The following is a 13,721-nucleotide window of genomic DNA, read 5'->3' on the forward strand; positions in this document are numbered from 1 at the left end:
CGAAATAAGAAAGCGGTCGTTTCGACCGCTTTTTTGACCTTAAGCGGTCATTTAAACCGAAACTAGGAAGTTAGATTAATTATTAAATTAAAATTAAATTAAATGAAATGAAATTAAATTAAAAGAATTCGTTACAATCCGCGCGGTCCGCTTGCGACATTCTTTTCGAACGAGTCCGAACCGGCCGAATTCGAGGGGCAGGGAGCGCGAAGATCGTCGAGCGGTGGCTGCCGTGGGCCCATTGTTGGCTGAATTTTAGATCGGTAACGACGATACCGATGATTTATAGCTGGAAGTTGTATCTGCCGGCGTGGCTGGCCCGTTTCGTAGCCGGTGAAAGGATCGGGCTCGCTCGGATGACGAGCGAGCGAGCGAGCGAGCGAACCGCCTCGCGTCGTTTCAGCTTGTCTTATCGGGGTCCGGGGCCCGGCCCGGCCCGCGGGTTTGTTCAACGATAGTCCCCTATCGTTCTGTTCAAATAACGCGCTCCGATCGCGTGCCTCTCCCTCTGATCTTCTCGTCTATCGCTGCGCAAACCTGTCGCGAACGCTTCGATCCTCCAGGAACCGCAAATGTTTATTCCGCCTCGGGACTGTTTAACCACGGGACGGTCTTGGAGCGCGCGCTTCTTATCATTCCTCACACAGCTCTACAGATTTTTTTCTATCGTTTCTGCTATTTTTGGGCGGGGTCTGCGTACCTATAACGTTTCTTTTAGCACTTGGTTCTCCTTCATAGGACTCTGAAGAAAATTATTTACTTATATTATATATTATATATTATTATTATATATATATTCTATATTATATATTATTATTATATATATATTCTATATTATATATTATTATTATATATATATATTCTATATTATATATTATTATTATATATTCTATATTTCTGCATAAAAAAGCTGCTCGAAATTATTTTATCCGTTTATATTAGAACGAAAAGGACTTTGTACTTAACAACGGAACAATGCAAAGTTTCGACGTAATTTTCAGTGTACGTACAAGTTACCTCGGATCTACAAATGTACGCATTTGTTCTTAAATGTTCGTTCCAGGATCAGATGAAAAGAAAAAACGCTAAAGAAAGCGAGACATTTTTATTTCTCCGTTATTCCAAGTAATAGCAACAAATTTGTTCGAACATCAATGCGAGCCGCTGCGGCTAGATCACGATCGCTGCAGCTAAGTTTGGACTGTGATGCAACGAGATCTGAAACGAGCCAGTGTGTTCGAGGACGAATATAAGAACAAGGTTGAAATCGTCGGTTCGCGAAAGAAAGATCGCCGTAGATTTCCTATGTAGAACGACGGTTGATGAGCAACAGTGTCGCGGAGCAAGAACAGCGCCCGACAATTTATCGCAGCTGCGAGCGCATAAAAATCCGCCGAGTGAAATTAAGGATCGGATTAAGACGTCGAAGAGGCGACCGAGGGGGGCCCCGAGAAGTCGTCCTCGTCCTCTTCCCGTGGCCGTCTACGCAGATTCACGCGTGTCTAACCGATTCGTGGCGCGCACTTGTTCGGAGACGAACGGTGCGTGTCGCCATTTGCAGATCGGGCCGGTGCACTCTGCTCTCCCGTATGCACCGAAACTGGTTTGCACCTGATACCGGCTTCGTGATCGAATGACGCGTTTCAATGCGTCCTTCTCTCTCTCTCTCTCTCTCTCTCTCTCTCTGGCTCTCTCTCGCTCTCTCGCTCTTTGCCTCGGGCCCCCTATGTCCCCGTGCCCTCGGCGAGGGGCCCCGTCGGTGCCACGGTTGTTCCACAGCGGTCGCTTATTTTTCTTCCACCGGTCCCCGCGCCGACGGTTGCTCCTTTTTCCACGTTCACAAAGATCAAGCTCACGCGAGATCCCCCCACGATTTATACTCGCGCGTTCCTCCTTTTCTTCTACCATTCTATTTTTTCGCCTCGCTTTTTCTTCTTTCTTTTGCTTCAATTCTTTTTTTCGGTACTTCATCCCCCTTTCTCTTCGCGAGCTCTTTTGCCGCCGCGCCGCGCCGATCTTCCCTTCCCAGATGTGAAAGAGCTTCGAAAAATTTGGCGGGAAAGCGGACACCGTTCATCGACGATTCGGCGAACTTTTGGATTTAAGGTTGCTGGGAACACAGTAGGGCCTGATTTGTAATCGTAGCTTTTTTATATAAGTAAGGGGAGAGACTAACGGTTCACGCAGGGCGCGTATAAATTCTGTACCTTGTTGAGAAACCCTCTCTTTCTTCTACAAATGTTCGGTGCTCAAATCTATTTGTCTTTTCGAATTCTTTACGGTTCGTTGCATCCGTTAGTATTGCTCATGTACGCGCGTTTCTATCTTCTTTCTTCTTCTTTTTTATCGAATTTTATTCGAAATTTATTAAATGAACGAAAATTGTGAAAAACGGTCTCCTGATTTTTCTTGTTTGCATGATTTCAGGAAATATTTTGAATATTTCGAATAAAATCTGATTCGACTATACTTCCCGTGCGTAAAGAGAAATCGTTTGGAGTCCTTCTTTCACAATTTTGGTATATTCACTGAATCTCGAATAAAATTTTATTCGAAATATTGTACGAACAACATTTAATTCGAAGAATTTATTCGAAATACTTGTCGAATAGAATTTTATTTGAAGAGTTCTTAGGAGTAGGACTGGCACAGCGAAATTCACAGCAGCCCGAAATTTGGCATTTCCGGGAGAAATTGCTGTAGTTTCTACGCAGTGTCCTCCGCGATTTTCACCGATTCCAATCACCCCAACCATTTTCTATTCAAATTTGCATCTTCTCTTCCTAAATCGTCTATTTTTGTTCAGAAGAAATTAGGGAGAATTTGCTATACCTTCCACGCACCTTGTAGCTCCGCGGTTTTTCTTACTTGACTCGCAATTTTCTGTTGTCTGGAATTCCAACGTGGCAATGAATTACATAGGCGTAGGTCTGGCATAGCGAAATTCACAGCAACCCGAAATTTGGCATTTTCGGGAGAAATTGCCGTAGTTTCTACGCAGTCCACCGCGATTTTCACCGATTCCAATTACCCCTATTCAATTTCGCATCTTCTCTTCCCAAATCGTCCATTTTTGTTCAGAAGCCGAAGAAAAATTAGGGAGAATTTGCTATACCTTCCACGCACCCAGAAACTTTTCGGTCGAAAGGGTTCCGTAAGAACGTTATTTGCCGGACTTGTCGGTTGAACGGGGGACCGTGAGTTTCCAGGTTTTTCTCGCCGGTTGCTGAAGAGAGCTCGTAGAAGTCCTCGGAGGATGACGATGACTCGGGCGTCGACTCGCCGCAAGGAATACATTTTCCGCTGCGTTGATCCAGTCACTGTGCATTCCTCGGTTCGCCTTGCGCCGCGGCTCCCCGGGGGCTGAGACGCGATTCTCGATCGGTTTCGCGGAGCGTGTCGCAAACGATTTTGCGAAATCCCGGTACCGTAAACAAATCGCGGCATCAGCCTCGAATAGCTGCCGGTTTATGGCTCGCGGACGGTTAATGGCCGCGAAAGAAGCCGTTCGCGCGGTTCTACCTCGCGGCTCTCAGTTCCACGTTTTCGAGGAAAACAGGTTGTAGAACACGAGGCTGGCCGCGTCGTTATTATTTATCGTTATGTCGACAAGATAGACCGGCTCGGAGGTGGGACGGAATTAACTGTAAGCGCGCGCTCTTAGGGAGCCGGCGATTCTTTATTTCGCGCCGCCGCTTCCGTTCTCCGTGCTGGCCATTCGTTTCGAAATCGGACTCGTTCGACGTTACTTAATGGATCGAATAAATAAAGGGAATCTCTGTTAGTTTCCTCTTGAATTTTCTAGCAGAAAAGAACCGTTTAATATTTCTCGAAATTTCTTGTTTCATTGGAAAGAGGGAAGCTACCGATTTTAATCATGAGAAATAATCTTTGGAATGGGGAATCGTTCTTATGGGGAATTGTCGAGGACCGTTGTTATTCTAACGTTCCATAAACATTTCAATCACTCGTGGAAAACGAGACCATCGAGCTATTCGCGAAATAGAGCCACGAACGATCGAAAATACGTATCGACTGAGATTATTTTTGATAATTAATTGATAGGTTTACTATTTTTAAAATGAAGCAACCGTTTCACGAGAGAGAGAGAGAGAGAGAGAGAGAGAGAGAGAGAGAGAGAGAAATGAAATTAAAAAATCACGAAATATACGCAGAAAAACAAAATACAAAAAGGACTGCGCTATCAAGAAAAATGACAAATTTATTCCTTGAAATTTTTTTAACGGAGCTTCTGGCGCAACGCAGAGTTCCAAAGCGGAGAAAAATACCGAGAGCCGGAAGGTTGGCGCTATCACGATACAAAATCATGTTCGCTGGATGTGTACATAGTTTGGAGGCAATGAAGCGTACGGCCGGCAGAACGAGCTCCGTGCATCGCCATTAATTTTGACACGGTTACGCAACGATCGATCCGCCTAATCGCGAGGCTCACGGCCCAACGGACCAGCGTCATCTAAATCAATTGGACGTTACAGCGACGGGTCAAATCGATTAAACGATCGATCGTGGTGCTGCTGCTGCTGCTGCTGCGAGCCGCTGCTCCGAGCGCGTATCACGTCGCGTCGATCCCTCGAATCAAAATATTATTCCATTTCCAATGAAATAGAATGAAATCGACGCGATCGATATGTCGTGATCGTGTGATCGATTTTACGTCGATCGACGTAAATGATCTTTTATTCTTTTGGAAAAATTAGAGATCGATTTGAATACCCAAACATGCGTCTAAGAAACCTTTAAGAGCTCATTTTCGTTTAGAAAAAGAAAGTCCCAAAAAGCGATGCTTTTCGATCACTGAAAGGGTTGTGCAATCAGTTAATCAGTTAGCCGAGGCGCCTTCTTTTCAACTAATTATTAACTATATAATATAATAATATTAATAATAATTATACATAATAATAATATAATATATTATAATATATTATAATAATTATATAATTATTATATATTATATAATTATATTATTATATATAATATATAATAATTATATAATAATAATATATAATATTATTAATATTTTGACTACGACAGATTTTGTGACGCACCGACCGTACTATACGGATGCACTTTTGTGATAACACATTTCGATAATCCAAAAACTGAATTTCGCTGCATCGAAGCAATATTATTTATTTCTCTGAACCGAATTGCTATGTATATTATATAATAATCTATAATATGCAAATTTAATATTAACGTGAAACCTTTCTTTCTCGTCTAACTGAGATAAAAGATCTTTCGGAATAAATATCGACAAAATTATCAGGGCGCCTATAGGCACCCTTCGTGTCGGGAAACCTGTCGCGCGTCTATAGATGCTCTCAGTGTCACAAATGCAAAGTTTCGAAGCGTCTGTAGGTGTTCGCAGTAGCTTACGAATATTTGTAAACCGTGCACAAAAGCAGTTCTCGCGCACCAGCGGGGTGCACCGCGCTCGGACAATGGTAATGAATTATAATGACGCCCTAATCCCGCCCCGGCGGGTACGTGTCCCCCTCGAGCAGGTGTATCGAGGTGTGCGACGCGGCCTCCGCTCTCGTCGTCTACGTGATACGAATTCGGCGGTGTCGTCCCGGTGGCGTTCCCGGAATCCCGGGGGAATATTATTTTCCTCCTCGTCGTCGCCTCGACTCGCCTCGCGTCGCGTCGCGTCCCGTCGTGTCGCAACGGTAGCGGACGCCAACGACAACGGCAACGGCACAACGACCACGGCAACGACCACGATGACGGCGACGGAAAATAAAACGCGGGTACGATGATCGTCCGGCTGGCAACGCGCCAGTCGTCGCCTTTTGTTCTCGGCTGCACGCGACCAGCCTCTCGACTCGATACGTGTCGCTGAAATGGTAATGGCCCGCAGGAATGCGACTGCCGTGCTCGCCGGAACACCGGTGTGTGGTCCCCTTTCCCATTTCCATTCGTCAATCTTCCGCGATCGAAGAGTGCCGACCTGGAAATCCCATGGGCAAATGGACCCCTCGGTGCTCTCGCGAGAGTAGACCGCGCCTCTCCGCCACCCTTCGTCCCAAGATCTTATATGGCGCTCTTTCCTACCATTTCGTTTCTTTTCTTTTTTTTTTTACCCTTTACGCCACTTGGCCGTTTGCCCTTTCCGCGTGCACCGGGAATCCGGAAGATTGAATTTCTAGTGTTTCTGCTCTTTTTTTTTAATGCTAGATTTACGGAGTAGTAAAAACATAGGAGATGTTGGATGGCGTGTTGGACAACGCACGAAGAAATTGTGCTGTAAGTAAGGTGCAAGAATGTGTACAGTTTAGTCTGCGATTCGTTGGATTTCGATCCTGATCTTATGGCGCTCTTTCCTTCCATTTCGTTTCTTTTTTTTTTACCCTTTACGCCACTTGCCCGTTTGCCCTTTCCGCGTGCACTGGGAATCCGGAAGATTGAATTTCTAGCTTTTCTGCTTCCTTTTTAACGATAGATTTACGGAGTAGAAAAAACATCGGAGATGTTAGATGGAGTGTTGGATAACGCACGAAGAAATTGTGCTATAAATAAGGTGCAAAAATATGTACAGTTTAGTCTGCGATTCGTTGGATGACGATCCTGTCCTCATTACAAAATGTTTCTACAGAGAGAGAGAGAGAGAGAGAGAGAGAGAGAGAGAGAGAGAGAGAGAGAGAGAGAGAGAGAGAGAGAGCTTGAAGGAACGATGTTTAAATTGGGATCTTCGAAGAGCGTCGAAGAAAATGACCGAACTCTAGAGGTCCTTCAGCTTTGATCCTAGTAGCGATGTGATTTCAGCGAAAACACAAGAATTACAGCATCGTCGAATTATTCGAACAACGTAGAATAATCGAAAAAAGTCGAATCGATAGAGAGATCTTGAAGAAACGATGTTTAAATCAGAATCTTCGAAGAGCGTCGAAGAAAATGATCGAACTTTAGAGGTCCTTCAGCTTTGATCCTATTAACAATATAATTCCAGCGAAAACACACGGATTACAGCATCGTCGAATTACTCGAGCAACGTAGAATAATCGAAAAAAATCGAATTTTTTCTATCAATAAAATGCAAATCTTATGGATCAAAGCAACTTGGTGAGCAAAAGCTCTTAATACCCTTAATTATTCGAATAACCGAAGCCTCGGATAATCGTATCTCCTCTTCCCGAGATTGTCCATTTTTGTGTACAATCTGAGCACGAATTAGGGAAAAATGTACGTCCAAGAAAATGACCGAACTCTAGAGGTCTTTCAGCTTTGATCCTATTAACAATATAATTCCAGCGAAAACACACGGATTACAGCATCGTCGAATTACTCGAGCAACGTAGAATAATAAAAAAAAATCGAATCGATTCACCTTGATTCGCATTTTCTATCAATAGAATGCAAATCTTATGGATCAAAGCAACTTGGTGAACAAAAACTCTTAATACTCTTAATTATTCGAATAACCGAAGCCTCGGATAATCGTATCTCCTCTTCCCGAGATTGTCCATTTTTGTGTACAATCTGAGCGCGAATTAGGGAAAAATTGACCGTACCAAGAGAAGAAACCGGTCGCGATATTGGCCATCGTCGACGGCAGGGGAACGAAAGACGTTCTGGCATCGAGCCGCCGGATAAAAAGTTCCTCGAATTCATCGATAAGGTCGAGTGGTATCTTCCGATTGGTGCGCGACGCCGGATATACTCGAAGACTTTTTACTCGACTGGCTTATCTCTGAGGGGGGAGAGGGGGGAGGAGGGTGCAGCAGTCTTCGTGTTTCTCTGTTTCTACGCGTTCTACGTGTCCCCGCATGAATGATTCCATTCAGAATAAACCCGGCGGGCCACGGGGAACGCGTTCTGCCCGATGTATTCGCGAGATTGGATTTCGCTTCTTCGAATCAGGTGCATTAATTCGTTTACTCCTTTCTATGTATGTACTTCCACCGAGAATTCGAGTTGCTCGTTTCGCCGCCTGTTCGGTAGCTGGAACCGAGGCTCCGTTGAACCCATAAACTCCTCGCTTCGTTGCATGGCATTAGGCTGTGCAATAAATCCTGTTGTTGTTCCCCGGATAAGGTGTTCTCCGATTATTCGTGCGGAACGTTGCGTTTCCATTGGGTTTATCAGTGCAACGAATAAAAACCCTTGCATCTTTACGCATTTGAATGCAGAGGATATTTTGTAAACATTTATCAATTTTATTTTTATTCATTGTTATTCCTGTGTCAGTTGGTGTAATGTCAGTCTCGAGATTGACGCGATCGCTATCAGCGTCACGCGAGTGCGACGCGTTTTTTTATATAATTATTAATATAATATAAATTATAATCTGTATAATATATATAAATGATAATATAATATAAATTATAATATAATATAATATTAATTATAATATAATTTTGTGGAGCATCTATAGCTATAACATTTGGAGCATCTATAGCTTCTCTTCGACGATATTTTTACCATATTCATAGTACACGCTTCCTTCGATCTACTGAAATTAAGAAAATAAGAAAATACCTAAGCGGCTTCTGTTTCTTTCAATAATTATATATAATTATTAATATTTAAAATTAAATTAACTAAATCAATTTTGTAATGTCTAAAATATTATTTCCAATATTATTTCCACAATTTTCTTTTGCACAAAGATCCGTAATCTACTCGCCAGATTCCGCGCGGAAGGATTGCCGTCGATTCGAACGAAAAGATAGAGACGGCGGCACGTAAATCGCGGTCGAAATCGAAGCCGAATCCGCTGGTACGCGTGCAAGCACGCGTTGCAGGGCCGAAACAGTCCAGGGAACTCTTTTGTTCCACTTTCGAGTGTATCAAGTTATATTGTGTACCGGCGAGTATCGTGCCGGATGTAGCAATGAGTGGCGCGGCGAGAGTCAACGAGCCATTTCCGGGGCCTCTCGCTGCAGAATATTACATTGATAACAGAAATTGGCGTCGAAGTGTTCGCGGCAGAGAAGACGTTCTTCTCGAGGCGTTCCGTTGCCGTTGCGCGAACATTCTTAGACGGTCTTGAGACTCCGCACCGATTTCGAGGAGAACCCGAATTCTTTCTTTCGCGCTCGAAGCTCCACGTTTCGAATTCGCAAGCGTAGAATCCTCGGATTACGCGGAAAATTCCGCGACCCGAATTTCAGTGCCTGTAATTTTTTGCGACCCGAATTTCCGTGCCTGGAATTTTCTGCGACCCGAATTTCCGTGCCTGGAATTTTCTACGACCCGAATTTCAGTGCCTGTAATTTTTTGCGACCCGAATTTCCGTGCCTGGAATTTTCTACGACCCGAATTTCCGTGCCTGAAATTTTCTGCGACCCGAATTTCCGAGCCTGGAATTGTCTGGGACCCGAATTTCCATGCCTGGAATTTTCTGCGACCCGAATTTCCGTGCCTGGAATTTTTTACGACCCAAATTCCCGTGCCTGGAATTTTCTGCGACCCGAATTTCCGTGTCTGGAATTTTCCGCGACCCGAATTTTCGTGCCTGGAATTTTCCGCGACCCGAATTCGCCTGTTTTTTCGGGCGTAGAATTTTCGCGTCGCGAAAATCGACGCGCATAATTTTCTGCGCTCGAAATTCTCGCACGTAGAATTCCAGGCGCCCCGAATTCTCACGCGCAGCATTTTCAATTCCGTGAAGATCGACGGCGCGAACTTTTCAACTCGCAGAATTTTCGATCGCCTGGAAATCGACGTTTCCGCGCGTAGAACAACTTTTCGCCCGCCGAAACTCGGCGAGCCGATTCCTCCACGCTTTAAATTCCCGATACCCGAAATAGTCCCGCGTAGCATTCTCTGTATCCCGAAAATCTCTGCTGCGAATTGTGTCCCGTATCTCGAAATCCTCCGCGCGAGTGCTCCCCGTGCTCGGAAAAACCGTCCGCTCGAGAAACGCGAGAAACGAGCAACCCGCGACGTGTAAAAAAAGCGCGAACGAATGCCGCGTTGAAAAGGTTACCTACAGAGTCGAACCGAAACGAAACGAAACGAAAATAACCAGACAGAGGGTGTCCACGGATGGGTATACAGGGAGCATCGAGCTATTAAAACCGTGGCTGGTGTAATTCCGAGCGGCGAATCCAATTACGAATTTTCATTTAAATGAAACCAGAAGCGTCGTCCGATGGATTTTTATAACGGATGATTGCGAGTACGAGAGAGAGAGAGAGAGAGAGAGAGAGAGAACATTAACAAAACGAAAGTTTAGACCGCGGGCCGGCCCCGTTCGTCCGAAGGGCGTTCCCTTCTCGTCCCTCGGAAACAAGAAGAAAACAGGGCCGGGGCTGAACGAGCGAGTATAAAACGTGTCCCGATCGGCGCAATCGTATCCGCGTAACAAAATATCCTTCTCGTCTGGAGGAAAGAAAATCTTGCGGTACGACTCTCCGGCCTTATTGTGTGTATCGAGTGTCCAGAAGTTCGAGACGTCCGTGTTCGCCGGTCGCGCGCCCTCCCTTTCGTTTCGACCTGGAAAACAAACTAGTTTCGACTCGAGACTCGAATCTCCCTCCGTTCATCTCCTCTATTCGTCGATTTCTCGTCTCTTCTCCACCGGTGGCCGTAGGGTTTTTTGTTTATCGCGAGCCGAGCACGCCGAAAAAGCACGGAAGCTGCGCCGCCGCGTGTCCCTCTCCTCTCCGTGCTTCCGTCTCGGCGACTCTTCTCGTGCCAGGATACGTTCTTTCGTAAAGTTTGTACGGCTCTCCCTCCACTCGAACCGATTCCTTCTTTGCTCGAGTGGCTCTCGCTTCTTTTTAGTAGGACCGAGGAGTTTTCAGCTGGATTTATATTACCGGGAATCTTGGAGAGGCATTCGACCGTTCAAAGTGCGCACTCTTTCGCTACCAGACAGAGCGACCGATGTCGTCCTAATGGCTCCTCGAGTGGACCGTCTGATCTCGTTTGCGATCGTCCTGCCCGGTGAATAAGCTTTCGACTTTATGCGGACGGGAATCCGGGGCGCAGTGTATTGTTCGATTTCTGCGCGACGGAATTATACGCGACGGAATTCTATACCTCGGAATTCTGCGCGACGGAATTCTATGCGATGGAATTCTCTGCGACGGAATTTTATACGACAGAATTCTACGCTCCGAAATTCCACGCTTCGAATTCTCCGGGACCCGAAATTCTCCGCTCCGAAATTCCACGCTTCGAATTCTACGCTCCGAAATTCCACGCTTCGAATTCTACGCTCCGAAATTCCACGCGCCGAAATTTCACGCTTTGAATTCTCCGGGACCCGAAATTCTACGCTTTGAATTCTACGCTCCGAAATTCCACGCCCCGAAATTCTACGCTTCGAATTCTACGCTCCGAAATTCCACGCCCCGAAATTCCACGCTTCGAATTCTACGCTCCGAAATTCCACGCTCCGAAATTCCACGCTCCGAAATTCCACGCGCCGAAATTCCACGCTTCGAATTCTCCGGGACCCAAATCTTGGACGCTCCGAAATTCCACGCTTGGCTTCGAATTTCCGCGCGCGAAACCGTTCGACTAATCTATTTTCTCGCGCGGACTTCTCCGCGATCCCTAATAATCTCCTCGCGAAGAAGTCGTTACCGTGAACAGAGAGAGAACCCTAGTGCGTCCACCTGGGACAAAGGAAGTCGAGGTGGCCGCGTGTCGGTGTTCAAATCGCGTGAAGAACAACTGGCGGCATGAGCAACCCCCTGGCATGCTCGCATGTGTACCGGTTCGCGATAACTTCCCCCATGCGAAAGGATGTTCCACGGTCGTGGGAACCCCCCTGTTAACAACGCGTGTCAGTGGCTCTTTAAAAACCAGCCGACTGCCAACGAAAGTCTCGGTCACACGTGGCACCGACACGTGCTCGGTTAGTTTCGTCCGGCTCTGTCTCCTATGGTCGTGCGCGTACACGAGTGCACGTCTCTCCGACTGCGATACTGAAACGCAAACAGGGGTGGAACTGTAAACGGGGTGCTCTGCGCGGCCGTGCCACGCTATTGTGGGAATTGTTCCCGGTTGGATTCCCATCGAGGCGAGGACGACGTCGACGGTCGCGGTCGGTGCTCGACTTTTCTGAGTCATGGACTACGCCCGTACAATCGATTTCTACGGTCCGCTCATATAATAGAGGGCTTTTATGTATGACAGTATCGAATTTAAGTCACTATTAAATTAACGAAGTGGTAATCCCGCCTCTGTATCGCATCGATCCCACCGTGGATTTCGTCCGAATTGGGGTAAGCTGGGAAACACCGACTCGTGGGAACTCAGATTAGGGAGAACTCGACGAGGTAGGTATTCTCTGATATTGGGATTCGAGGGCGTAAAAAGCTCTGAATGTGAAATGTTCCGCGTTCGGTTTATCGGGATTTCCGGCCGCGGAATTCCTGAGTAGAATTTCGGGACGCTGGAAATTCGGCTCGCAGAATTTCGGAGCGTTGGAAAGAGCTTTGGAAGTTTAGAGCGTAGAAATTCAGCGGGTTGATATTCGGCGCAGAATTCCATTGTATAGAATTCCGTCGCGTAGAATTCCGGTGTGAATTCCGTGGAATTTCGGAGCGTAGAATTCGAAGCGTGGAATTTCGGAGCGTCAAAATTCGGAGCGTAGAATTCGGGTCCCGGAGAATTCAAAGCGTGGAATTTCGGAGCGTAGAATTTCGGGTCCCGGAGAATTCGAAGCGTGGAATTTCGGAGCGTAGAATTCGAAGCGTGGAATTCCACGCCTAGAATTTCGGAGCGCACGGACTTCAGATGCTGGGAAATGCAGAATACGAAGCTTCCGCGCCCAGAAACGAGACCGAGTAGGAACTTCGCGCGTGCAATGGGTCCAAGCGTGGAAATCTCGCGAAGAAAGGAGTTGATCTCGATGGGAATTGGGCGTGCGAACCGGGAGAGCAGCGAGGTCGCCCGCTGCCGTTCGGATCCGTGAAAGTGGCCAAGTGTTACACATTGTGCGGACGATTTTGGGCGAGGAACGCGAGAACAAGTTTCACGGCAATCAATTGGTCGGCGCCGAGCGCGTCAGCTTTTTGCCAGAAAACGAGCCCCTCGAACTTTCACGATGTTTCTGAGCGTGATTAGCAGTTTAATACTCGAAACGTCGGTGATTCGAGCGTGTACCCTTCGCCTTTTTTCCGTCCGGTTAACGACGTCCGATCGCTTTAATGGCCGCGCGGAGGTGCGAAAAGAAACGGCGGCACCTGCGCCGAATCGTGCATTCGATTCCCGCGCCACTTATCCTCGGCATTCCTACGTTCCGCGACAAAAAGATCCGCGCGCGAACGTCGTGTAAACCCGTTGAACGATTCTCGGTTCCCCGTATCGATACGATTCGGAGTAACTTTCGGCCCAATTTTTTGGGGGAATTTGAAGTCTCAAAATTATGGTATTTCCGGGAAACGAAGTGTTCCTGAGATCATTTCAAGCAACTTTTTCCTTAGCGAAAATGCGATCCGCGGCTTCGTTTGGGAGTTATCGACGAAAAACAGCGACCAATGAGAGGCGAGATCCAGCTGGCGCGCGGCGAGATCAGCTAACGCGAGGCGGCCGAGCCAATCAGCGGAACTGAGCGTCGTCCACTCGTTGACTCAGCCGCTTCGCGCCAGCCGAGCTAGCCTCTCATTGATCACTGTTTTTCGTCGATAACTCGCAAACGAAGCCGCGGATCGCATTTTCGCCGAGGAAAAAGTTACTTCAAATCGCCTCAGGTACCTCTCATTTCCCGGAAATACCATAATTTTGGGACGGTCTGTTTA

The 13,721-nt window shown here is 46.6% G+C and overlaps 1 protein-coding gene across 1 annotated transcript in view; it reads left to right on the top strand.

Moving 5' to 3' along the window:
• The window catches only part of fng (Fringe glycosyltransferase), a 127,224-nt gene that overhangs the window by 25,817 nt on the left and 87,686 nt on the right, over positions 1–13,721 (top strand). The gene's annotated exons all lie outside the window — the stretch shown is intronic.

This window comes from Megalopta genalis, chromosome 2, assembly GCF_051020955.1.
Source record: "Megalopta genalis isolate 19385.01 chromosome 2, iyMegGena1_principal, whole genome shotgun sequence".
Taxonomy (NCBI): domain Eukaryota; kingdom Metazoa; phylum Arthropoda; class Insecta; order Hymenoptera; family Halictidae; genus Megalopta; species Megalopta genalis.